This window comes from Macrobrachium nipponense, chromosome 11, assembly GCF_015104395.2.
Source record: "Macrobrachium nipponense isolate FS-2020 chromosome 11, ASM1510439v2, whole genome shotgun sequence".
NCBI classification, from domain to species: Eukaryota; Metazoa; Arthropoda; class Malacostraca; order Decapoda; family Palaemonidae; genus Macrobrachium; species Macrobrachium nipponense.
Window position 1 is genome coordinate 29492976 of NC_061087.1, and position 27500 is coordinate 29520475.

The 27500-nt window shown below is 40.0% G+C and overlaps 1 protein-coding gene across 6 annotated transcripts in view; it reads left to right on the plus strand.

Moving 5' to 3' along the window:
- The window catches only part of LOC135202104 (uncharacterized), a 438359-nt gene that overhangs the window by 57639 nt on the left and 353220 nt on the right, over positions 1 to 27500 (plus strand). For 5 of the 6 annotated variants that reach the window (XM_064231446.1, XM_064231520.1, XM_064231389.1 and 2 more), the window contains exon 1: positions 21422 to 23011. The exons of the other annotated variant lie outside the window; for it this stretch is intronic. The gene's annotated coding sequence lies outside the window, so the exon portion shown is untranslated. Of the gene's footprint in view, positions 1 to 21421; positions 23012 to 27500 lie in introns of those variants that run through there. 6 annotated transcript variants of the gene reach the window in all.

Genomic DNA, 27500 nt, shown 5'->3' on the forward strand with positions numbered 1-27500 from the left:
AAAAACTGTCGAAAATTGAAATCCATAATTTTTCTATGTTCTAGCAAAGACTCTTAAGATACGAACACGAAGTCACGATTTTATTAAAATATATTATATTAGTTATGCAATTTGACACAATTATATTATTTGATACATTACAAGAACAAGTAACTGTAGTCTCACATCTCGGTCAAAGCCACAGATTACTACGATTCGAACAAGTTCTGAGTGTTCGAACATGATATGAATCAGGCAGAGCGAATAATCCGCAGAAGAGACGAATAAAATAGGGGAAAAATATGAATAACTTTTGATTTACAAGGAAAGTTACTCGGAGTCTTATCAACTTCGTTACTCGTAAAAAAACATGAGAGAGAGAGGGAGAGGAAGTCTTGTTTTAGATTTTTTTTTGTGCATTTGTTTTGCTTGCTCTCTCTCTCGCTCTCTCCCCCTAACTGTGCTTGCGTGCATGGAACCCATTTCTGTCCTTTTTTATGAAAAAGAAATCACTGGCTATTATACAGTTCTGTCCTCTGCTTTCCCACAAGCATTCAGAATGCAGTAACTGTTAATCAAAATTCTATTAACCTGTTCCGTGTTAGGAGATTTGGGATGGCCCGTTCAAGCTAGGATAATTCGCCTGTCGGAATTAGATATGAATTAGAGAACAGCTTGGCCAAATATTGGGAAATAGGTGGGCTCTCTCTCTCTCTCTCTCTCTCTCTCTCTCTCTCTACCTGTGGTTTTAAACTGCTTTCTCTCTCTCTCTCTCTCTCTCTCTCTCTCTCTCTCTCTCTCTCTCTCTCTACCTTTTTTGTGGTTTTAACTGCTTTCTTCTCTCTCTCTCTCCCTCTCCTTTTTCGTGACTTCAACTGCTTACCTCTCTCTCTCTCTCTCTCTCTCTCTCTCTCTCTCTCTCTCTCTCTCTCTCTCATTGTCGAAAATTTTATGACAACCAGCAATGAAAGTCAGTAGAATTAAAGTTTAAATATTTTTACTTTTGTAGATTACATCTAGCAAAGAACTCTCTCTCTCTCTCTCTCTCTCTCTCTCTCTCTCTCTCTCTCTCTCTCTCTCTCATCCTTTTGCCCTCGTCTGGGAAGGGCCAAACTTTTGTGGGATTCGTGGCAGTAAACAAAACTATTTTTTTTATCCTTTTTCAAAAAAAGTTGCTAAAGCTTTTCGATAGGCCTTGTAAATAGGCTTTTGGAAGTTTTTTTAATCTAATTTTTTTTTTTTTTTTGTTTATTGTTTATTCTGGTTTTTTATGAAATAGATCGTAAAAAGGGATGATTGGAAGACGAAACAAATGTCTTTTAAGTTTCGATTCTCGTAGACTTTTACTCAATGTCAAAAGGGAATTATCCATTTCATTAATATTTTTTTTATATGAAATATCAGAATTATATCTGTTATAATGATATGAATCACATCGTTATTACTTTTTCTGTCATTGTTTCTTTTATACAATGAAGAGAATCCTAACCTCATTATCTCTTAAATAAGCCATTCTCATTTCTGATCTCTCTCTCTCTCTCTCTCTCTCTCTCTCTCTCTCTCTCTCTCTCTCTCTCTTCCACCTTACTTTCATCAAACCTCTTGCCTGTCAATTTCCGTTTCAGCGCTGAATGACCTCATACGTCCCTATCGCTTGGCCTTTGGCCTTAATTAAGCTGTATATACTATACGTTCTCTCGTATAGTCTTAGCGGGCACCTATATATAATCCAGGCCTATATAACCATTCCTCGTCCCATTGACGTATCGTCACCATCGTCAGTCGGGGGCGTGACTTGTGATTCGCTTTTGTTTATATTGTTGTCAAGCGCCATCTATTGGGAGGTTGTGTTTCTGTTTACATGGGCATCAGGCGTCTTCTTGTGGGCGCTTGTATCTATGTTTACTTGGGCGTTAGGCACCATCCTCATGTGTGTGTTTGTGTGTATGTGTGTGTATGTGTGCTTACATACATACATACATACATACATACATACATACATACCCATGCCTCCCGGATCCTGGTATTGCAAAGCTAAAGGAAAAAAAAAATCCTGCAGAATATTTGACGAACGCCAGAAATGTCCTTCTCGGTTTGATTGACTCTGATTCGGGGCAGAAAAAATATGTGTGTCAGCCTGGGTCATGAGGGATCGTCTTTCCGCCTCGGTGGGTCAGCGAGAGAGAGAGAGAGAGTGAGAGAGAGAGAGAGAGAGGACGAAGGATTCTTTGGATGGAGGGATTTTTTTTTCTCCTCCACCTCATCCTCCTTCTTCTTCTTCTTCTTTACTTCTTCTTCTTCTTCTTCTTCTTCTTCTTCCTCTTCTCCTCCTCCTCCTCCTCCTCCTCCTCCTCCTCCTCCTTCTTCTTCTTCTTCTTCTTCTTCTTCTTCGGAACCGTCGAATTTACCCTGTTAAAAAATTCATTGAAGTCTCTTTCCCCATTTATTTTTGTCCCCGAATTTGAATATGTAATATCTATCTACATATGGAAGCCAGATCATATGTGTATATATATATATAATTATATGTATATATATATATATATATATATATATATATATATATATATATATATATGTGTGTTGTGTGTGTATATACTACATATATATACATTCATACATATGGAAATATATATATATATATATATATATATATATATATATATATATATATATATATATATATATATATATCTATATATATATATATATATATATATATATATATATATTGTGTGTGTGTGTGTGTATATACTACATATATATACATTCATACATATGGAAATTATATAGATATATATATATATATATATATATATCTATATATATATATATATATATATATATATATATATATATATATATATATATACATATAGATGTATTACTTTCCTTTGCATATCAGTTTTGATGACATGTTCGGTTGGAATTCAATAAAAGGCCTCAACGTATTGCATTACTCTGTTTATAATATTAACTTCACTTCAACTTCATTTGCCATTTGATATGTTGTTTATTATTTTCATTCGCTTGTTATTCATTTATTTCTCGCCTGTTGTACCTACGTTTCGTCATTTCATTCTTTTGTTAGTCTGCGTAAATGCATAGGTTTGTCATTTATTTTTTACATCCTTTATAAAAAGTATTTCACGTTTTTTGTGTTACCTTTTATTTTTCCATTTTCATTTTCTCACCATTCGCTAAGTGGCTTCAATATTTGGTCATTATCTCTCTTCCTCTTCGGTAGGTATTTATTTCCATCTACATTTTCTTTCTCTTATCTTTTTTTTTAACTGTCTTCATTTCCATTTTTTAACATTTCGTTTATATTTCTCCTCTCTCTTCTTTCTCATTTCTCTTTCATCTTTGTCCTTCTCATTTCTTATCGTCTCTTCCGGTCTCTCTCTCTCTCTCTCTCTCTCTCTCTCTCTCTCTCTCTCTCTCTCATCCTGCCGCAAATTGTTTTTGTTTTCGTATTTCTCTTTCCTTCATTTTTATTACGTTCTCTTACTGTTTCCTATATCCATCGTCACTCTCATTTTACAACCCATTTATTTCTCTCACAGGTTTTTCTCTCATTCTTCTTATCTCCTATTTTCTCTCATTTTATATCGTTTTCTCTTATCTTTTTTATTTAGTTCAATTGTGCCGTACTTGTCACCTTTTCTTTAGATGTGTTTATAGCCTTTTATTAGTTTTCTTTATGTATTTTGTATATTTTTATTGTAGGATATTTTTCAGAAATGTAAATTACATATTTTTAGAAATGTAAATATCTCTCTATCTAGTTTTGCTATTTATTTCTGTTCTCTTTCAATATAAGTAACTGACTCTCTGTATGTATGTACGTATGTATGTACGTTTGTCAGTCTGTCTCGTATGGCTATTTTGCATTCTCTCTCTCTCTCTCTCTCTCTCTCTCTCTCTCTCTCTCTCTCTCTCTCAACTAGAAACTGGCAATCGCTCTTTCTCTTCATATCAGGCCTCTCTCCTCTCTCTCTCTCTCTCTCTCTCTCTCTCCTCCGTATAGGAAACCTCCCCCCCCCCCCCCACCGTGCCTTTTCATCCTTCCCTGCCATCTTCTATTAGTTGCCCGTTGGGGGGCGCCCCGGGGAATCTCACTTCCTATAAGCTGGAGTGCTCGGTCTTCGTTAGGGCGTCCTTAGGTGATTTCACCCGCTTTCTTTTTATTTTCACTCCCTCACTTTCTTTTTTTTTTATCCTTTCTCTTTGATTTCGTTAAGGGCGTCCTCTTTCGCTTTCCTTTCTCGCGGCAGTGTTTGATGAAAGGTTTCTCTTTCTCTTTCTCTTTTTCTTTCTTTTTAGTGAAAGTTCTGATATAGAACTTTCGTTTCAATTCATATTCCTCCCTCGTATACTATATTACAAAAGATATTTTTTTCCCTTTTTCGTCGGTAATTTGCATAAATGCGGTTTCTCATTTTTATTGTCATACATGTTCTGAACTTTCTTTTTTCCCAAACTTTCTTATTTTAAACTTTCTCCACTGCATTTAATTAACAGTCTGGCTAATGTTTGAAATATTGCTCTAACATCAGGGTAGCAGCGTAAGAATGAAATGAATGAGAGTTCGCAAAATATAAAGGAAAGGAAAAAGTCGTGAATTCCCAATTCCAGAGAGAGAAGAAAGAGGGGGGGGGGGGGAGAAAGCGAGGGGGGGGGGGGAGAAGCGGGGCCAGGGGGGGGTTCATCATCATGCAGCTCATTATAAACCTCATAGTTTTTCCCCCTTTAGTTTTCCCTATCAAGTTTGTCTTGAGAATAACTATTTCACGCCTCAGCTCTCTCTCTCTCTCTCTCTCTCTCTCTCTCTCTCTCTCTCTCTCTCTCTCTCTCCTTCTGTCTTACCTTGATCCATACTTTCATTCTTACAAGGTTTCTTTCTTATCTTTTCCTTGTATTGTCTTCTTACTTTCTCTTTATACTTTCTTTTTTTCCGTTGCATTGTCTTTATACTTCCTTATTTTTTCGTTACTTTCTCTTTATACTTTCTTATTGTTTTCGTTGCATTGTCTTTGTACTTTCTTAATTTTTTTTGCATTGTCTTTATACTTTTCTTTTTTTCTCGTTGCATTGTCTTTATACTTTCTTATTGTTTTTTTTTGCATTGGCTTTATACTTTCTTATTTTTTCCGTTTCATTGTCTTTATACTTTCCTATTGCTTTTATGGCATTGTCTTTATACTTTATTTTTTCCGTTGCATTGTCTAAATACTTTGTTATTGTTTTTTTTGCATTGTCTTTATACTTTCTTTTTTTCTCGTTGCATTGTCTTTATACTTTCTTATTTTTTCCGTTTTTCATTGTCTTTATACTCCTGATTGCTATGGCATTGTTTTCTCTATTTTTTCCGTTTTTTCTTGTCTAAATACTTTGTTATTGTTTTTTTTTGCATTGTCTTTATACTTTCTTTTTTTCTCGTTGCATTGTCTTTATACTTTCTTATTGTGCATTGTCTTATATTCTTCTCGTCATTTGTCACTTTCTTTTTTTCTCTTTGCTTCGTTCTTCGATTACAAACTTTCTCTTTGTTACTTCTCTTTGTTCCCTTTCGTCCATTTCTTCAGTTTCTCGTACTCTCTGTACCTTACTTTATCTTATCCAAACTTTCTTATTTTCTTTATTTCCAAACTTTCTTTTCCTTTCTTCGCTTGGTTTCTATTCGTCAGTTCATCTCTCTCCCCTGCTTCCTCTCTGATTCTCCCATCTCAGACTTTCTAATTTCTCATACTTTTCGTGTTGCAACCCTTGCTTTCTTTTTTTGCTTTCTCTTGGTGTCTCTCTTATACGATTATGATTTTTATTATCACGTCCTTTCTCTCCTCTGTCTTTGGGTTTTCAATTCATACTTTCACTTAATCGTTTACATTTACTAAAATTCATTCTCTTTTGTTATTTTTTTTTTATCTAATTCCGGTATTTTGTTTGTAAGCATCTTCATCTACATTTCCAAGATTTCTATTTTCTGGTTTTATTTATAAAAATTTTCGTAAATTACAAATTTTTTTTTTTTTTTAGAAATTCTCTGTTTTAGTTTTCTGTGACAGAAAGCTATTGCGATGGCTTCGTCTATACGTCCACACGTTTTCCGTTCGCCCTCAGAACTTGAAACCTACTGAGGCTAGAGGGCTGCAAAATGGTATGTTGATCATCCACCCTCCAACCATCAAGAATCCCAAATTGCAGCCCTCTAACCTCAGTAGTTTTTATTTTATTCAAGGTTAAACTTACCCATTAATCTGGCGTCTGGCCCTGCAACAACGCAGGCCACTACGGCTGGTTAAGAGGGTTTCACGGGCCGTGGGTGAGGGTTTCATACGACATTTGTACAGAAAACTCGATTTCGCCGAAGATGCTTTGGCTTTTTTTTTTTTACTTTTTTTTTCTCACAGTTTAGTCTTGCTTTCAGGCAATTTTATATTCGCAAGTAAATTATTTCTATAAACATATATCGTTCTCGAAGAAGATAGACATTCAAACATAAACTTATAACAGAGTGAAATTATCTTCTGCGGTCTGTTCATTATAATGAATAAATGGAGTCGAGATGTATTTCCCCAGTAAAATTCAAAACCTTTTTTGAAGGCTTCTTGTTATATATATTCCACAATTTAGAGGAGTTTCGTGTCTGTTCTGTTTGATCAGGATTAGTGAACAAACTGAACACGTTTCCCTTGTCCATGGGACATTTTAAACACGTCTTTAAAATAGTGGGAATAGCTTTCAGATAATCAGTTCGTAACAAAGTGGAACTTTGTGTCTTTTTGTAATGTAAGCTGAGCAAATCTAGAGTTTAAAAATTAAAGATATAAATTCACTCATTATAAATTTTCTCTCATAATGAAATTGATTAGACTTTAGCAATGTTACGTTTTTGTTGATGTATCAATATTATTTGTATTATTATCATGTGGGTTTGTTCCATATGCATAGGGTTCATCTTCTGAATAATAATAATAATAATAATAATAATAATAATAATAATAATAATAATAATAATAATAATAATAATAATAATAATATTCTTTGGAATCTTAAAGAATTTCAAAGCATTGGTCCCTTTGGTGGGCTTATTCCATATGATCAGGGTTCATCTTCTAAATGATGATAATAATAATAATAATAATAATAATAATAATAATAATAATAATAATAATAATAATAATAATAATAATATAATAATAACATTGATTGACAAAGTCAAGAAGAAAAGTATCACTCATTGATGTCGCAATAACCATGGGACACCAGAGTTTGAAGAGAAAGAGAGGGAAAAAATGGATAAGTATCAAGATCTGAAAATAGAAATAAGAAGGATATGGGATATGCCAGTGGAAATCGTACCCATAATCATAGGAGCACTAGGCACGATCCCAAGATCCCTGAAAAGGAATCTGGAAAAACTAGAGGCTGAAGTAGTTCCGGGCCTCATGCAGAAGAGTGTGATCCTAGAAACGGCACACATAGTAAGAAAAGTGATGGACCTCCTAAGGAGGCAGGATGCAACCGGAACCGGCCCCAACACTATAAATACCACCCAGTCGAATTGGAGGACTGTGGATAGAGCAAAAAAAAAAAAAAAAAAAAAAAAAAAAACAAAAAAAAAAAAAAAAAAAAAATAATAATAATAATAATAATAATATTCTTTGGAAGCTTAAAGAATTTCAAAGAATTCGTCCCTTTGGTGGGCTTATTCCATGTATCAGGGTTCATCTTCTGAATAATAATAATAATAATAATAATAATAATAATAATAATAATAATAATAATAATAATAATAATAATAATAATAATAATATTCTTTGGAAGCTTAAAGAATTTCAAAGCATTGGTCCCTTTGGTGGGCTTATTCCATATGATCAGGGTTCATCTTCTGAATAATAATAATAATAATAATAATAATAATAATAATAATAATAATAATAATAATAATAATAATAATAATATTCTTTGGAAGCTTAAAGAATTTCAAAGCATTGGTCCCTTTGGTGGACTTATTCCATCTGATCAGGGTTCATCTTCTTAATGATAATAATAATAATAATAATAATAATAATAATAATAATAATAATAATAATAATAATAATAATAATAATAATAATGTGGCGCCGTGGAGGAGTTGGTTAGGTCGTCAATAGACTTAAGTCAAGTTAAGCAACAGTTGGGGCTGGTCAGTCGTTGGATGGTGACCGCTCTCCTCGGCGTTGATTCCTTGGGAAAGGATCTTTACCATAATTTCCTCAGTCTACTCAGCTGTAAATGAGTACCTATCCCTGATGGGGTAGGGTCCAGCTATGGGTTAAATAGCAAAACTCAGCAATGATGGAAAGAAATGAAGGAATAAACGACAACGACGTAAATGGAACCTCTGGCAACAGAGGAGCCTCGTCCGGCAACCAGGTATTCAACCCAATTGTAGGGGAAGACGTCAGGTACTTGGAGGTCGTCCATCCATCCAGCAACTGATCACCACAACAACAGTAATCAACAGCCTGAGATTGGAGCTACAGAGGCAAAAAGGAAGAAATGGACAAGAGAAGAAAATAAGGAAATATGGAGATGCTACATCAGAAGCAACCCGACGGAGAGAGGATATAGAAGAAGATTGATCAACATCTGGAATGAGAGAATAACACCCCCCAAACAGAGTCAGAGGCTGGCAGACCAAGTAAGGAACATAAAGAAAAAGAACTGGCTCTCCCCAACACGAAAGAGAAGAACTGGAAAGGGAAATGTCACACGACAACGAATTACACAAGACGAACTGAGAGACGATGCCACAGAAGACACCAGGGAGGATGAAGTATCAAACAACGACACACGAAGAAACACCGACGAAGTAACAGAGAGGAGGCGGAATGGGTAGAAAAGATTAGACAATGGATGGAGCCAGATCAGAGAGAACAAAGATCCCTCCATGAAAGCCTACAACACCAAGAAATTAAAGGAGAAAACAAGTGAGGTCAATGAAATAATGGGCCTAATACACACCACCAGTATCACAGAAACAATAACTTGACATATGCAGGAGCAAGATTAGTAGCAGAACTGATGGGGATTCGAACACCAACACCACCGTCACAACCAACCCAACACGAAACCAAAACAGCAACCTCCTTGGAAAAGGCGCCTGGAAAAGCAATCATGGTGATGAGATCTGACTTGAGTAAACTGAAAGAGATGGCAGAAAAAAGGCTAAGAAGCAAGAAACAAGGGAGGAACTCAACGAGAAATACAAAGTACAAGAGAGGGGACTAAACAACACAATAGAAGATGTAAAACAGAGGCTTAAGGCCAAAGCACACAAGATCCAACGGTACATGAACAGGAATAAGGGATACCAACAGAACAAACTATTCGGAACCAACCGCCAGAAAAGACTATACAGCCAACTAAGAGGAAGACAACCACCCAGAAATTCCTGAAGCCGAACCAAGTTGTAAGAGACTATGGAAAACATATGGAGCAATCCGGTATCACACAACAAACATGCAACATGGCTCCAGGAAGTCAAGGAAGAAGAAACAGGGAGAATAAAACAAAGATTCACAGACATCACGACAGACACAGTCAGAACACCAACTAAAGAAAATGCCAAACTGGAAAGCCCCAGGTCCCGATGAAGTCCATGGATACTGGCTCAAAAACTTCAAGGCCCTACACCCACGAATAGCAGAACAACTCCAGCATTGTATCTCAAATCACCAAGCACCCAAATGGATGACCACAGGAAGAACATCCTTAGTACAAAAAGACAAGAGTAAGGGAAATATAGCCAGTAACTACAGGCCTATCACCTGCCTACCAATAATGTGGAAGTTACTAACAGGTATCATCAGTGAAAGGCTATACAACTACCTAGAGGAGACAAACACCATCCCCCACCAACAGAAAGGCTGCAGAAGGAAGTGTATGGGGCACAAAGACCAGCTCCTGATAGACAAAATGGTAATGAAGAACAGTAGGAGAAGGAACACCAACCTAAGCATGGCATGGATAGACTATAAGAAAGCCTTCGACATGATACCACACACATGGCTAATAGAATGCCTGAAAATATATGGGGCAGAGGAAAATACCATCAGCTTCCTCAAAATACAATGCGCAACTGGAATACAATACTTACAAGCTCTGGAATAAGACTAGCAGAGGTTAATATCAGGAGAGGGATCTTCCAGGGCGACTCACTGTCCCCACTACTCTTCGTAGTAGCCATGATTCCCATGACAAAAGTACTACAGAAGATGGATGCCGGGTACCAACTCAAGAAAAGAGGCAACAAAATCAACCATCTGATGTTCATGGACGACATCAAGCTGTATGGTAAGAGGCATCAAGGAAATAGATACCCTAATCCAGACTGTAAAGGATTGTATCTGGGGACATCAGGATGGAGTTTGGGAATAAGAAAAAATGCGCCTTAGTCCAACATACAAAAAAGGCAAAGAACGAGAACTGAAGGGATAAAGCTACATATGGAGCAGCATCAAAAACACATAGATGAGACAAGATACAAATACCTGGGAATAATGGAAGGAGGAGATATAAAACACCAAGAGATGGAAGGACACGATCAGGAAAGAATATATGCAGAGACCCGCAAGGCGATACTCAAGTCAAAACTCAACGGCGGGAAATATGAATAAAAGCCATAAAACACATGGGCAGTGCCAGTAATCAGATACAGCGCAGGAATAGTGTATTGGACGAAGGCAGAACTCCGCAGCATTGATCAGAAAAAACCACCCGGAACAAATGAACAATTACACAAAGCACTAACACCCAAAGAGCAAATACGGGACAGACTATAACATAACACGAAAGGAAGGGGAGGAGGGAGAGAACTACTAAGTATAGAGGACTGTGTCAACCATCGAAAACAGAGCACTGGGGCAATATCTGAAAACCAGTGAAGACGGAGGGTGGCTAAGAGGTGCTTGGAAAAGAGGACTAATAAAAGTAGACGAAGCCCAGAAATATACAGTACAGAGAAAGACGAAAAAAGAACAGAGGACTGGCACAACCTAACCAATGCACGGACCAAAATACATGAGACAGACTAAAAGAATTAGCCAGCGATGACACATGCAATGGCTACAGAGGGGAGAGCTCAAGAAGGAAACTGAAGGAATGATAACAGCGGGCACAAAGGATCAGGCCTAAAAGCCACCAGATATGTTCAAAGTACGATAGACGGAAATAACATCTCTCCCATAATGTAGGAAGTGGCACTACGAAAAAATAAACCATAACCACATAGCAAGTTGAATGCCCGGCACTTGCACGAAAACCAAGTACAAAAAGAGGCATGATTCAGTGGCAAAGCCCTCCACTGGAGCCTGTGCAAGAAAACATCATCTACCTTGCAGAAATAAGTGGTACGAGCAATACCACCTGAGGAGTGATAGAAACGATCAGGCAAAAGATTCTCTGGGACTATGGGTATCAGAACGGATAGGGTGTACGTGCAAATAGACCAGACGTGACATTGATTGACCAAAGCCGAGAAGAAAAGTGTATCACTCATTGATGTCGCAATACCATGGACACCAGAGGTTGAAGAGAAAGAGAGGGAAAAAAAAAGGGTAGGGATGATAGTATCAAGATCTGAAAATAGAAATAAGAAGGATATGGGATGCCAGTGGGAAGTCGTACCCATAATCATAGTAGCACTAGGGCACGATCCCAAGATCCCTGAAAAAGGAATCTAGAAAAACTAGTAGGCTGAAGTAGCTCCAGGACCTCATGCAGAATAGTGTGATCCTAGAAAACGGCACACATAGTTAAGGAAAAGTGATGGACTCCTAAGGAGGCAGGATGCAACCCACCCCGGACCCCCCCACTATAAAAATACCACCCCCAGTCGAAATTGGAGGACTGTGGTAGAGCAAAAAAAAAAAAAAAATAATAATAATAATAATAAAAATGTATTTTGACATATTCGATAAATATTCCCTTTTCCAGTTTGAGTGTTTTTATTTGATTAGCAGAATTGAATATTTAAAGGTTTGAGTTTGTTTGTGAGGTTCTTTAAAAGTATCATGACGCGGGAATAATATTCAGCAATAACAACAACAACAATGAAACTGGGTTTGTTAGCAAACCTCACTTCCATGTTCTGATTTTATCGCTAACTGGCAACTCAGAGCAACGGATTATATGTTTAGGATGATCTAAGTATAGACCTTCTTCCGCTCAGAGAGAGAGAGAGAGAGAGAGACGCTGTATTCTTCCATTCTATCTACTATGCTTGAGCAGAGAGAGAGAGAGAGAGAGAGAGAGAGAGACTAATTTCTCTCTCTCTCTCTCTCTCTCTCTCTCTCTCTCTCTCTCTCTCTCAAACTTAGTAGGAAGAATGCAGCATCTCTCTCTCTCTCTCTCTCTTTTCTCAAGCTTAGTAGGAAGAATGCTGCCTCTCTCTCTCTCTCTCCTCTCTCTCTCTCTCTCTCTCTCTCTCTCTCTCTCTCTCTCTGCTCAAGCATAGTAGATAGACTGGAAGAATACAGTGTCTCTCTCTCTCTCCCTCTGTGTCATATGTATGCAGCCATGCAGCAGTGCAGCAGCAGCAGCTTCCTCGAAAGCCCAAAAACAGCGGCAGCAGCAGCAGCATCAGCGGCGCTGAAAGGTCTAAGGTGAAGAACACGTTCAATACGCGAAGTCTTTCTTCCTCTCCCGTCGGACCTTTTGACTACAAGTATAGGACCAGAGGAACGCGCAGTTTGAAGTCTTAAGAGATAGTCTCTCTCTCTCTCTCTCTCTCTCTCTCTCTCTCTCTCTCTCTCTCTCTCTCTAGAAGCCATTGGAAGCATCGCTGGTCGGCTCCCTGAAGGGGCTTATTATTATTATTATTATTTATTATTATTATTATTATTATTCAGAAGATGAACCCTATTCATAGGGAACAAGCCCACCACAGGGGCTATTGCCTTATTATTATTATTATTATTATTATTATTATTATTATTATTATTATTATTATTATTATTATTATTATTATTTAAGTGTCTACGTACATTCACCTCGGATAAGACGATTTGGAAACAAAACTAGCTCTCTAAGAAACATATAAAAAATGGAAATGAAAGATATTCGTAAAGAATGATTTAGAAATTTTCGATTATATTCAGTCACGTCTAATATACGAAATATTCAGAAGGTTTGTTAAGTCTGCAAATTCCACAAAAATAAATAAAAAAATAAATCAATGAAAATATAAAAATTAAAAATGTGCCGAAATTTCTTCGTCGCAATCCAGTTTTCTGTACAGCGTGTAATCAAGGCCACCGAAAATAGATCCACAGCCCATGAAACTTTAACCACGGCCAGGTGGTGGCCTGTCTTATATACGTAGTTGCAAGACGCACGATTATGACTAACTTTAACCTTAAATAAAATACAAACTACTGAGGCTAGAGAGCTGCAATTTGTTATGTACGATGATTGTTGGATGGGTGCTCGATGTATCAATTTGCAGCCCTCTAGCCTCAGTAGTTTTGATTTTATTGATGGTCAAAGTTGGCCATTATCGTGCGTCATGCAACTATATAGGACAGGCCACCACCCGCCAATCGTTTTTCTTTCCAGAAAAGTAAAAAGAAAGAAAAAACGAAAATAAACCTTTTTATCACTCGTGAAAACGCCTATTCCTAATTCTTGGTTGGTGGGAATCGCCGGGAATTTACGATATTCCCTATTGTCTCCATTCTCCCTCGCGATACAATATCTTAGCATTTCCGGCGACTTGGAATTTGCTGCGTTTTATGCCGCGATACCTTATCTTCGAGGGTCCCCTGGGGAGCTAAAGTATAAAAAACCATTCTCCAGCTGCGGTTTTTTCATTTTTAAGCTGTATAGGTTTGCAAACTCCGAGGTTGGGGGAAATAAATAAAAGAGAGAGGAGGAAGAGGAAAAAACAAAGAAAAACATCTTCGGCTCCAGGAGCTTCCAGGAAACAAATTTTCGCTCGGGAATGTCTTTTAGGTTTTATCTTTACTTCTTCAGGAAGTTCCTCAACTGGGGAAGGAAATATATTGTCTTCTGGTTAAGTGTAGAAAGGAAATACTTTAAAAAAATGAATAAATAAATTGGAGCTTTAATGTTTGATGACGTACTTGTTACAAAGGTTGGACAGGAAGACTGAAGAGATGGAGTTTGATTATAAGGCTGGAAATTTAGCGAAGCAGCTATGGGGGCGGGTTGGGGGGGGGGGGGGGGGGGGGGTGTTCGATGGGACGCTGCAAAAACAACCCTTTTAGTAGTGCCTACGATGCACCAGGTAGAGGTGTACTGACGGCACTACTACCCCCGTGTCGACGTTACAACTCACATCTCCAGTTCAAAAACGTTTTATTAATTTTGTAAACGTCAGAAACGGAAGCTGTAGGGTGACAAACCGGAAGCTGTAGGGTGACAAACCGGAAGTTGAAAGCTGATAAACAGGAAATGATAGACTTATAAGCCGGACGTGGGCGGCTGACAAACCGTAATGGTGGGCTGACAAACCGGAAGTCGATGAGTGGAACCACCGGAAGTGGAAGACACGCGGCGTCGTGTAATTTACGAATGTTGCGACTTGGACTTGGCTGTCAGTTGCCAGTCCTTCTGGACGACGGAACTTCGAGGAGGAAGAGGAGGAGGAGGAGGAGGAGGAGGAGACAGAGACAGTCAGAGTCCTCCGGGCCCTCAAGTTTCGCAGTGTCTCCCTCATCAAATTTAAGGGCGTCTTCTCCGGAGACATCAGCCGTCGGCTTTTGTACTTCCTTCTCCTCCTCCTCCTCCAGGGGCCTACCGTCATCTCCTTTTATTTCTTCTTCTTCTTCTTCTCCTCCTCCTCTCCTCCTCGTTCTTCTTCTTCTTCTTCTCTCGTCGACGATGCTAATTTGTCTGGAACGTCGGACTGTCAATCATTATGATAGCGTCAGTTGCAATCCCCCGGAAGGTATGGGGTGGGGGGGGGGGGTTTGGCGTGCGGGGTGAGGGGGGTTAGGGGGGGGTGGGGTAAGGAGAGGGGGATGAAGGGTTTTGGGAGAGGGAAGGGCGGGGAAGGAAAAGGGGTGGGGTAGCAACGTCGACATCCATGATTACAAAGTTTATTATAGATCAATGGCTACAGCCGCGAATATTCCTCTCTCTCTCTCTCTCTCTCTCTCTCTCTCTCTCTCTCTGGCAGCTCGAAATATATATAAAGTTGATGTTGTTGTTGACTGGCTGGAGCTTCCGGTTAAGAGAGAATTGAGAGGGAAGGAGAGAGAGAGAGAGAGAGAGAGAGAGAGAGAGAGAGAGAGAGAGCCAGGTAATGTTTGTCTATATATATATATATATATATATATAATATATATATATATATATATATATATAATATATATATATATATATATTATATATATGTAGCATCACCTTACCCATTTTTCCCTGCTTATGGATGAGGATGTCATAGCTAGCTCAATGCGTCTAGACGAGTATATCTATCTCTATATTTATAGATCCATCTATATTTCTATCTATTTATATGTCTATGTATCCACTCCTATGAACGCTTCACCTGATGTAATTTGCTACTCCACATTGCTCATAAACTATGTAACCCTCGCAATCACTGCTTTCAGAAGAAGTTCTTGAACAGAAAACCTGACTTAGTTCATAATCTTAACTCATCGTTCATCAGCCAACCGGTATGACGTCACGGGGTCCCGATGTCAGGAATAAAGACCCTTGCTCTTTTTTTTATTATTTTTTTGTTAAGATGTGCGTTTATCGACGGTGGGTGGCATTTGACTAAGCTATCGATGGTTTTAGATATCTATTAATTAAAATTTCTTGATGTCTTTACCCCCGTCTTTATTTGTTTTATTAGCTTGGATTGAAATGTTTTGCTTGTTATTGTCATATATACATACATATATATATATATATATATATATATATATATATATATATATATATATATATTATATATATATATTATTTATATATATATGTAATTCACATGCCAGATCCCTGAAAAAAAGATATGTAAGCCTCCTTGAACTACGCCCCAGTTCATCGCAATAATATTCACCTTGTTTGCTATTATTTCAAATATATATTTTTAATTTGGGTTCCTTTCTCGCAGGGGCTCAAAAACTTTTGGGTGTCGGGGGAATCAAGTTGTTAAACGGTCCTTTTGAAAAAGTATTGTCAAGCGAACTCTCACTTTTGTTAATTTTGTTTTTTTTCTTTATATTTATAGTTTTTTTTTTTTTTTTTTTTTTTTTTTTTTACCTTGAGATGAATAAAACGGAGGACCGATGTCGTAGACGCGATGGAATAGTTATCTGTTTATGAGATGCTTAGAGGGTATAGTTATGACAATTAACTACAGTTACTGTAGGTAATTTTAGTTACAATATTTGTAGAAATAGTTGCCACAAATTAAGAGATTGGTCTTATGCCTTTAGAGGCAGTTCTTTTTCCTTCAGAGGCATTTCTTATATTTTTTCTAAAGGTAGATCTTATGTCCTTAAAAATAGATCACAATAATTTAGAGGCAGAGCTCATATTTTGAGAGGTAGATCTTGTTTTTCAAGAATAGATCCTATATTATTTGAGGTAGATCTTATCCCTTTAGAGGTAGTTCTTATATTTTTACAGGTAGATCTTATATCTTTAAAGGTAGATCACAATGATTTAGAGGCAGAGCTTATATTTGGAGAGGTAGACCTTGTTTTTCAAGAATAGATCTTATATTATTTGAGGTAAATCTTATACTTTTAGAGGTAGATCTCATATTTTAGGGGTAGATCTTATGATTTTAGAGGTAGATTTAAATTTTTAGGAGTAGACCTTACATTATTTGACGTAGATCTTAGATCTTTAGAGACAGATCTTATATCCTTTGAGGCACACAGAATACCATAAGGAATCCAGCTATTATTAGATGAATAAATATACATAAATCTAATTTATTAAATTTATGCATTTTTATATTAAATATATTTATTTGTTTTTACATAATTATTTATATAGTGATTAATTAGTCGATTTATATATTCCAAAAGTCCGAATCGCGTGTGGGTAGGGGTATGTAGAGAAGGAGGGAGGGGCAGGAGAGGTGTTATCAACAGACCAACGATCGTCTCTTTAGGATTTGCGAAATCAACAGCCCGCCGGCGATCGTCTCTTTAGGATTTGTTCGAAGTGCATAAAACGGAGAGAGAGAGAGAGAAGGGGGGGGGGTGGGGGGGGGGGGGGAGGCGATGACGTCATGTTACGATGGAATGTCAAAGGTCACGGCGGCGCGCGGTGTGGTGGGTGGGGGCACGGGAAGGTTTGGGGGGAGGGGGGGGGAAGTTAGGTCAAAGGTGATGTATCTAAAGGAAAGGTTAAACGAGAGAGAGAGAGAGAGAGAGAGAGAGAGAGAGAGTGTGTGTTTTCAAGTCTGCGTTCGTATCCAGACCAACTCGTATGCAATATGCGTATGTGGATTCGCTACGAGCTTTTATGTATAGATCTCTCTCTCTCTCTCTCTCATCTCTCTCTCTCTCTCTCTCTGTATATATGTGTGAGTGTGTGTGTGTGCAATTATAAAGACATTTATGTACCATACATGGCGTCCAGAATGAATAATTACGCAAGCCTCGTTATTCACGGATAATACTAGGTCTCCTGATTATGAATAATTATTCATATCCCAAACGGGAAACTATCAAAACTATCACTCTTATTGATATACTCAATCGAACTGCTGGCTCCTGCGAGCGTTGTTCCTCGTGGTGTGCGCGGCGCCCAGGCCCAGGACCTCTCCGTGGGGGGAGGTGGGGTTGGGGGGGGGACTAGTGTATCTAATTGGAAAATTGGGGTTAAAAATGAGATCTTATTGTTGGGATCATGGCTTTCTGGTGCCTTCAAGACCTGACAAGCAAACAAATGTTCTTTGAACGTATAGGAAACGTTTTTGAATGTCCCGGGAACGTCGTTTAAACGTTCCAGAAAAATTCTTAAGCGTTCCACAAACGTTCTTTAAAAGAGCGAGAAACGTTCTTTAACCTTACAGGTAACATTTCCAAACTGTTTTAAACATTCCTGGAACGTTCTTTAAACGTCTAGAAACGTTCTTTAAATGCGCGGAAAACTTTTTAAACGTCCTTGGAACGTTCCAGAATAGTTCTTTAAACGCCCAGGAAGAATTTTTTGAACGTCCCCTAAACGTTCCTCTAACGTCCCAAAACCATTATTTAAACGTCTTTTAAACGTTCGTTAAACGTCCCTAAAGCCTTCTCTAAACATTCTGGAAACGTTCTTAAACGTTTCATAATCGATCTTTAAAAGACTTGTAAATGTTCTTAAACGTACCCGGAAAACGTTCTTAAAGTCTTGTAAACCTTCTTAGAGCTTTCCGGAAAAGTTTTTGAAATGTCCAGGAAACACTTCTAAACGTCCGTGAACGTTCTTTAAACGTCCCGGTAAAGGTCTTCTACACCTCTCGAAGGAGTTCTTAACGTCCCAGAATAGTTCTTTAAACGTTCTTAAAACGTCCCAAAAAACGTCCTCTAAACTTCTTGAAGGCGTTCTTCAAACGTTCCTAGATCGTTCTTTAAACGTCCCAAAAACTTTCTTCAAACGTCCCTGAAAACGTTCTTCAAACGTCTCGTAAAACGTTCTTCAAACGTCCGAAAAGACGTTCTTCAAACGTCTCGTAAAACGTTCTTCAAACGTTCCTTAAAACGTTCTTCAAACGTCCCTTAAAACATTCTTTCAAACGTCCCATAAAACGTTCTTCAAACGTCCCTTAAAACGTTCTTCAAACGTCCAATAAAACGTTCTTTCAAACGTCCCGTAAACGTTCCTTAAACGTCCACTTCACGGAACTGTTGGAAGCCCATATATATAGATAATATAAAATTATTTTCCTTCGTGGCATATATCTTTATTTTATGGATATATCACGTTCCTAACTTTCGTGATTCAGTTATACATATAGATAATATATAGATATATAAGCCTCTGTTACCCGCCCCCCCAAAATATTGTGTTTTTTTTTTATAGAAGTGTGACGATATTCAGGGAAACATCTGACGTCAGTCAGTACTAACTCTCCTTCTTTCCTTTTCAGATCGGTAGTCAGCTAACCTCTTCATATTAGAAGGATCCATTTGGAGGCCTGATTGACGAGAGAGAGACAGAGAGAGAGATAGAGAGAGAAAGAGACAGACAGACAGACGCCTTAACGAGATAGAGCCACAAGGGAGGAGAGAAAGAGAGAGAGAGAGAGAGAGAGAGAGAGACAGAGACAGAGACAGAGAGAGAGAGAGACAGAGATCTGTAGCTTATGCATAAACTCACCTCAGCTTCTGTCCCGAGTGCCGACCGGCCCATCCTACGCAGGACATCATCACCACTCCGCTGAGTGAGTATGTGACAGAGAAGTCAATGCTGATTAACTACTCCACTGGTGCTAGACATGTGAATGAGACGTATATCATAGAAAGGTGACACTGGGAGAACAGAAAACTATGTAAGAGCTGATCACAGGGACCGCATCGATTCGGGACACAACCTGACTTTTTGACACTAGTGAATGCAAGTGACTCGTACCTCGGCAGCAGTTGAAGAAGAAGAAGAAGAAGACGACGACGAAGAAGAAGAAGAAGAAAAAGCAGAAGAAGAAGAAGAAGAAGAAGAAAGGGAAGAACGAGAACGAGAACAAGAAGGAGAACAAGCAGACAAGATCCAAGAGCACAGGAGAAGGAAAAGAAGAAAGAAAGAAAGAAAAAGCTGCGATTTTGACAAGTCTCTCAGACCGCGTCCGTCATCTCCCGCCCCCTTCCTCCCGTAGCGCCTTTTGGAAGAGGCCTAAAGCTCTTCTGTTCCTGTTCTGCCACTTCAAGGGCTCCTCCTGCTCCTGCTCCTCCTCCTCCTGCTGGTGGTGGTGGTGGTGGTGACGTAGTATCCCCCTCCTTAACCCCTACCTCCACAGAGCTCTCTTATCTGCTGCTTCAAGAGGACAAGGCCAGGAAAAGAGATTGACGTTCAGTTCCCCGTTCTCTTTTTGATCAGCCACAGGCCAGAGGCTTATATATGCTTGAGAGCGTTCCTTGCCCCAGGAAGAAGTCGCGCTCCTCCTCTCCTGCCGAAGGGATTAGTAGTAGACTCCTCTCGGAAGCCATAATCACACCCTGTTGCCTCAGTCCCGAATTTATTTTTTTTTAGTCTGATTTGGACCCCTTACCTCCTCCACCCGATGGTAGCCTAAGCCCCACTTATGCTTTACCTGTTCTTCGTCTACATAGTGAGGTTGCAGTTTAGTTACTCCTGATTGCCTGTGGTTGATTTTTTGATTTGTAGGGCCAGAGAGAGATATTCCTCCCATTGGCGTCCCTTCCCCCCCAAAACTCTTTATTTCCCCCCCACCTCCCCCAAGTAGTCATTTATAACCTCCTCCTGAGTTCTCGACCGAAGAGTTAAAAAAAAAAAAGCTCTTCGTTGCCTTCTTCAGCGGATCCTCCACCTGATTTCCACCATTCATTTCGATTCGCCTTAGAACCCCCTCCCCCAAAAAAGCCTAACTCCCTAGCCACCCCCCCCCTTTTCTTCTTAGATCGTCACCCCCCAGCCTCAAATATTTACCACATCGTCTTTTGCTTCAAACTCTTCTTCTTTCTGCTTTTTCTCGTAGTGTTGTGCTTCCTCGTATTCGCCTTCCAGTTTCTTCCGTTTTCGCGCTACCTCTTCCTCCTTTAGTTCTCCCTCCCCCTTTTTTTTCTCTCCTCGGTCCCTCCCCCAATCCGAAGGCTATAGATCGCTTCCCCCACCCACCCACCCCTACCGACCCCTACCCACCCACGCCCACCGCCGCCGACCGCCGCCTTCTTCCTCATTCCTCTTTCTTTTTTAGGTGCTTTTCGGTCGCGTTCCGTTTCCCCTGCCTCCTTCTTCTCCCCCCTCCTCCTCCTCCTCTCCTCGCCTCACCCCCATCCATTCCCCCTACCCCCTCCCACCCACCCCCGTGTAATAGCTGGTTGGCCGGCCTTCAGGATCCCCCCTCCCCGCTCACTCCCTCTCTCTCTCTTTTTTCTCTCGCCAGCCGCAACCTTGACCGCCACCATTCAGTTCTTCCATCCTATTTTAATTCTGGTCCTTATCTTGACATTCTGCCTGTTCTACTCGCTCCTGCTGCCTCTGATCTTCATCCTCTGAGCGCCCCGCCCTCAACCCCCTCGCCCACGCCCGTCCTCCCCCGACCGCCCGCGCCAAAGATGTGAGCGGAACGGCCACCCCTCCGTTTCTTCTTAGTTTCTCCGCTTCGTTTGAGTTGATTTGCGCCCTACGCCCGTCACCCGTTTTCGTTGTTCTTCCCCCCCCCCTTCCCCCTCCCCCCACCCCAGCCCACACCCACCCCCTTGCCCGTCCGCCCACCTACCCAGCGCCCCCTCGCCTCTCTTCCCCTCCCTCTCCGTCGCTACCCGGCCTTCCTACCCACCCTTACCCTCCTCCTCCTCCTCCTCCGCCTTCTGTTCAAAGTGCCTTTTTTTCCCCTTCAAAATTTTCCTTTCGTTTTCCCCCACTTGAGTTCACTTCCCCTCCCCGGCGTCGCCTGCGACTATGATTTCTGCGACTGTCATCGCGTCTACTAATACTACTACTACTACTACTACTACTACTACTACTAGTACTGGTTCCCTCTGGCCTTAATCTGCAGCTCTACGCTTACTGACTGCCGCATCTCCCATCTGCCTCTTCTGTCGCCTCCACAGGATAATAAAGTCAAACTGATAATAAAAAACTCTATTTCTCTCTTTAAAATCACAAGGTTAACTAAAACGAGCTCAACAGAAGCAGCCCCCTCCTCCTCCTCCTCCCAGTGCACCTTATTAGACCTCTTTCCCCAAATTGTAACAAAGACACACCCTACCTGAAGACCTACCACCCCTCACACGAATTTAAACTCACCCCTGGTCTTTCTGAAGGCCTCCCACGTGTCCCTTAGCAGTTCAGACACACACCTGGTCTTTCAGAAGACCTCCTATCTGGCCCCTAGCAGTTTAGACACACACCTGGTCTTTCTGAAGACCTCCTACCTGGTCCCTAGCAGTTCAGACACACTCCTGATCCTTCTGAAGGCCTTCCACCTGGCTCCTTACCAATTCAGATACACCCCTACTGTTCCTTCCAAAGACCTATACCTGGCCCCTTACAGTCCAATACCAGCTCCCTAAGAATTTATATATATTAACTCTTGCATCCTTCTGTAAACCTCTTCCATCCAACGCCCTTTTATTTTTTTTTTTCAGTAGCATCTCTCGTGCGTTCGTTCGTCCTACCTCCTCGTCACCCTCCTCCCTCTGATAAGTTATGGCTCTGAATACTTCTGCTACGTTCTGATGTGTTGTTTGCGTGTAGTTGTTCACTGACAAAAAAAAAAAAAAAAAAGAAGGGACATCCTGAAAACCAACGTACGTTGTTGTTGTTGTTGTTGTTCCCTCGGAGGAACAACCACGAGAAACCACCAACCCACTTGCTCGCAAAGCCTGCCTGCGAGTGGGGACGGATACGAAAAGAAAAGATAAAGAAAAAAAAGATAGGAAGGGGAAAAATATTCTTATTAAAGTCTCGTGGTAGCTAGCGTTCCAGCAGCATCAAAAGCGGAGAAGCTGGACTACGTAGCAGCAGCAGCAGCAGCAGCCTTAATCAGCAGGCAGCGGCAGTAGCAGTTGCAGAATCATCTTCATCATCACATTCAATCATCATCTGTCTGTGCGTCGTCGTCTTCGTCTGTGGGACTACGACAACAGCAACATTCTGGTGGTGCGTCGCCCCTCCCCCTATCCAGCCCCAACCCCCGTACCTCTCTCGCCCTCAGCTCTAGGCCCGAGAGACGGACGCACACACACACACACACACGCACGCCCTCCCACTCTCTTATCGCCGTAGGTCGTCTGGGAGCGCCATGAGCGGTGTGGGCGTCGATGAATTTGTCCTCACGAGCGCATCCTCCTCCACCACGCCCAGAGTCGCCTCTTCCTCCTACACACAGGTGAGTGAGGGTGTGTGTGAGGGAGGGAGGTCTGGTGTGTGTCGGGCCTTGCCTTGTCTTCTTCCCTTTCCTTCCCTTGCCTCAGAGGTAAGGAGGAGGAGGAGGAGGAGGAGGGGTAGGAGAAAGAGTAGGAGGGCCAACACCACCACGACACCCCCTGACAAGGTCCCTCTTCTCTCTTTTTATCTATATTGTACAGGTTCATCATCCTTTTCTTTCAGATGCACTTCGACGATCACCCAACCTATTTTGTTTACCTCTGTGACTACTACTACTATTACTACTACTTCTTCTTCTTCTTCTTCTTCTTCTTCTTCTCCTTCTTCTTCTTCATTACTGTTTTTCACCCTGGTCCTCAAAAAGAAAAAAAATTTTCCTTTACCTCGTCCAGCTAAACACCTGTCTTCTTCTCCCCTGCCTCCCTCCCACCCTCCCAGACCCTGTTACGTCTTCCTGCTCCTCCTCCTCCTCCTCCAGCTCCTCCTCCTCCTCCTCCTCCAGGTCTGTCCCTAGGTCCTTCGCGTTCACTCTTACCTTTAAGGTGGACTGGAAGGAGGGAGAGGAGGAGGAGGAGGAGGAGGTGGGGCGGGGTGAGCGAGGGAGTATAGGAGGCAGGAAGAGAGGGGAGTAGTAGTAGTGAGTGAGGGGAGAGAAGTCTAGTATCTAACCAGGAAAGTTTTTCCCCCTTTTATATCACAATAATACGACTTTTTAAGGTCCCATTGGCCGAGACGTGCTTTCCCGTTTCGGCTGCCCCATTTTCAGTTAGTTTACAGGCCCGGTTATTACTGCTAATCCTCTCTTTGCCTTTACGTTTATCTCCCCCCGAACTTTTGAGATAGTTAGTTTTTCACCCCTTCCCCTCCCCTCCCCTCCCCCTCACTGAGGGAGGTAGGTGGGTTGGTGGGTCCCGTCGAGAGGGATGGAATGAGGGGTAAGGGTATCAAACTCGGGGCATTCTAATTTCAAGACAGTCACTTGAAGTTATTCCGTCTCGTCTCTGAGGTAATGAATGGGGTAATCGTAGAGTAACAGAAACCACAGAATTGCATTATGTGAGGTAATCTTAGAGTAACAGGGACAACGGGACTACATTACATGAGGTAATCTTAGAGTAACAGGGACAACGGGACTACATTATGTGAGGTAATCTTAGAGTAACAGTGACCACAGAATTACATTATGTGAGGTAATCTTAGACCACAGAATTACATTATGTGGGGTAATCTTAGAGTAACAGGGACCACAGAATTACATTATGTGAGGTAATCTTAGACCACAGAATTACATTATGTGGGGTAATCTTAGAGTAACAGGGACAACGGGACTACATTATGTGAGGTAATCTTAGAGTAACAGGGACAACGGGACTACATTATGTGAGGGTAATCTTAGAGTAACAGGGACAACGGGACTACATTATGTGAGGTAATCTTAGAGTAACAGGGACCACAGAATTACATTATGTGAGGTAATCTTAGACCACAGAATTACATTATGTGGGGTAATCTTAGAGTAACAGGGACAACGGGACTACATTATGTGAGGTAATCTTAGAGTAACAGGGACCACGGGATTACATTATGTGGGGTAATCTTAGAGTAACAGGGACGAAGAGAATTACATTATGTGAGGTAATCTTAGAGTAACAGGGACAACGGGACTACATTATGTGAGGTAATCTTACAGTAACAGAGACCACAGAATTACATTATGTGAGGTAATCTTAGAGTAACAGGGACCACAGAATTACATTATGTGAGGTAATCTTAGAGTAACAGGGACCCCGGTATTACATTATATGGGGTAATCTTAGAGTAACAGGGACGAAGAGAATTACATTGTGTGAGGTAATCTTAGAGTAACAGGGGCCAAGAGAATTACATTATGTGAGGTAATCTATGAGTAACAGGGACTAAGAGGGGAATTATTAAGGGTGAGCATTATGGAAACAGTGGGACCAAGAGAATTACATTATGTGGGTAATCTTAGAGTAACAGGGGACTAGAGAATTACATTATGTGAGGTAATCTATGAGTAACAGGGACCAAGAGAATTACATTATGAGTAATCGGGATGAGAACAGGGAACTAAGAGGGAATAACATATGTGAGTAATCTATGAGGGGTAACAGACTAAGAATTACATTATGTGAGGTAATCTATGAGTAACAGGGACCAAGAGAATTACATTATGTGAGGTAATCTATGAGTAACAGGGACTAAGAGAATTACATTATGTGAGGTAATCTATGAGTAACAGGGACTAAGAGAATTACATTATGTGAGGTAATCTATGAGTAACAGGGACCAAGAGAATTACATTATGTGAGGTAATCTATGAGTAACAGGGACCAAGAGAATTACATTATGTGAGGTAATCTATGAGTAACAGGGACCAAGAGAATTACATTATGTGGGGTAATCTTAGAGTAACAGGGGCTAAGAGAATTACATTATGTGAGGTAATCTATGAGTAACAGGGACTAAGAGAATTACATTATGTGAGGTAATCTATGAGTAACAGGGACTAAGAGAATTACATTATGTGAGGTAATCTTGAGTAACAGGGAACACGTAATTACTTTATATGAGGTAACACTTGAGTAACAGTGGACCACGGAATTACGTTATGTGAGGTAATTCTGAGTAACTAGAGATCACGGAAGTACAATATGTGAGATAATTCTGATTAACATGGGAACACGTAATTACATCATGCGACGTATTTCAGTGACGCGGATCATGGAATTATTTTACGTGATGTAATTTTGAATAAAATAAAGCATGGAATTACTTTATGAGGCAATTTTGGGTAACAGGGAATACGTAATGACTTTATATGAGGTAACTCTTGATTGACAGTGGACCACAGAATTACATTAAGTGAGGCAATTCTGGGCAGCAGAGACCACGGAATTACTTTATGTGAGGTATACTTCAGTAGCCGGGCAGTAACCACGGAATTACTTTATTTAAAGGTAATTGTAGGTAACAGGGACCACAGAAATAATTTACTTAAGACGTTTAAGTAGTAGGATTTCTAGAATTACTTAACAGAAAGTAATTTTTTTTAACAATAGTCAGGACATTTTTACGGAAAGAAATTTTTAGTGAACAAGATCATTTTCATAAGAGAGATAATTTTAATTATAGAGACCCAAGAAATTATAAAAATGCTACCGAGTAGAACTAAAATCAATCATTAGTAAGTTACGTCGAGTAGAATCATTTTTTTAATTATCTTAAAATTATATTTTCAAACTGATAGAATGTCATTCAGAGGGTAAATTAAATTTTGACACAATTTTAAGTTAGCTTTTGATGATTGGTGGAGTTTTCATTTATGCGAAGTCTGGAAAACACATTTTTATTTATGTTTATTGTTTTATTGTTCATCGAATTATTCCTCTCGTCAATGTTGAATATATTATACCCTGATTATTCAGTTTGCATTTTAATATTTTATTACTAATTATATAATATATATATATATTTTATCCTGAATATATATATCTATATATCCGAATATATATATATATAGATTTATTTTATATATATCTATATATATATATAGATATATATATATATATACACACACACACACACACACACACATATATATATATATATATATATATATATATATATATATATATATATATATATATATATATATATATACACCCAAACAATACAGAATCGTCTAATAGAAAAATACACTAGTTCCACAATACCCTCATACGCGTTCATCAACTGCATTCGGCTCGTGTACGCGAGCACGCGCGCACTTAAGCGCCTCCGCTGTGGGTTTGTCTGAACGACACAGGTTTAATTATGCGTCCTTGCGGCCTTTATGAAGGCAATTGCTGGCGTTTTATGACGCAAATGGAACCGACAGGGATAAAGGGATAGTAACCAGTTCGTCGTGGTAGGGCTGATTCCGGGAGACATCGGACACGCTTGGATGTAATGAGAGAGAGAGAGATGAGAGAGAGAGAGAGAGAGAGAGAGAGAGAGAGAGAGAGAAAATTTGTTGTAAAAGAGAGAGAGAGAGAGAGAGAGAGAGAGAGAGAGAGAGAGAGACCTTACCTTACAGACCTTACATCTTGTTCGGGTTGCCCCAGGTCCCTCAGTGTGAGGCACCTCTAATGTCTACCAGAGAGTGCTAGTGATCTTCCGGTATATTTTGCATCTTCCAATCTTGGATGGTCTGGGATGCAGCTTAGATATGTTTGTTGAGCGTTATTCCTTCAAACACATCTACGCTCACTCCTGATATATTCCTCAGATGAGCTTGGCAAACGCATTGAATTAGACGCTGCATTGTATGATGTGGTGCGTAGTGGATTAATGTCCTGTGTGCTTTCTTTCCTTATTTTTCCTGGTATAGTTTTGGGCACTATTAATCTACCTCTGCTGCTCTTTCTGATATTTTTTAGCTACATGATGTTTTCTGCTATTCCTTCTATCTGTTTCCATGCCTGAAT